Source organism: Gracilinanus agilis, chromosome 3 (assembly GCF_016433145.1).
Source record: "Gracilinanus agilis isolate LMUSP501 chromosome 3, AgileGrace, whole genome shotgun sequence".
In the NCBI taxonomy this organism is placed as follows: Eukaryota; Metazoa; Chordata; class Mammalia; order Didelphimorphia; family Didelphidae; genus Gracilinanus; species Gracilinanus agilis.
In genome coordinates, this window is record NC_058132.1 from 275,162,242 (window position 1) to 275,162,782 (window position 541).

Here is a 541-nt window from a genome sequence, read left to right on the forward strand (position 1 = left end):
CAAATACAGTCTCAGACAATTACTAGCTGTGAGATCCTGGGCAAGTCACTTAATCTGTTAGCCTTAATCCACTGGACAAAGAAATGTAAAACCATTCCAGTATTTTTGCTAAGAAAACGCCATGGATATAGCCCATTGAGTCATGAAGAGTCAGACCTAATGGAATGACAAATTAAAATGTAAACTCCTTGAGCCTGAGGATGGTTTCACATTTTGTAACTGGATCCTCAGTCCCTAGCACAGTTCCTGCTATATAGTAGACACCAAATAAATACTTTTTGAGTGATTGATTGAAAAAGAGGATTACATATGGAAGTGTGAATCAATCATGCATAGCTTGTGGGTTTTTAAAGTACACATCAGTTTCAAGAAGGTAATGCTAGCATTGTCCTTCCCTCCAGGTTCTTCTGGAAACTACCTTCTATTCTCTTCTGTGTATGTTGTTTATGTTTCATTGATGTTCTTTTCCACTTTTTGATGTATTGCTATGATACTCTTCTGTTCCTCCCACAAGACTCCTCTCTTCCATAACAATACAATT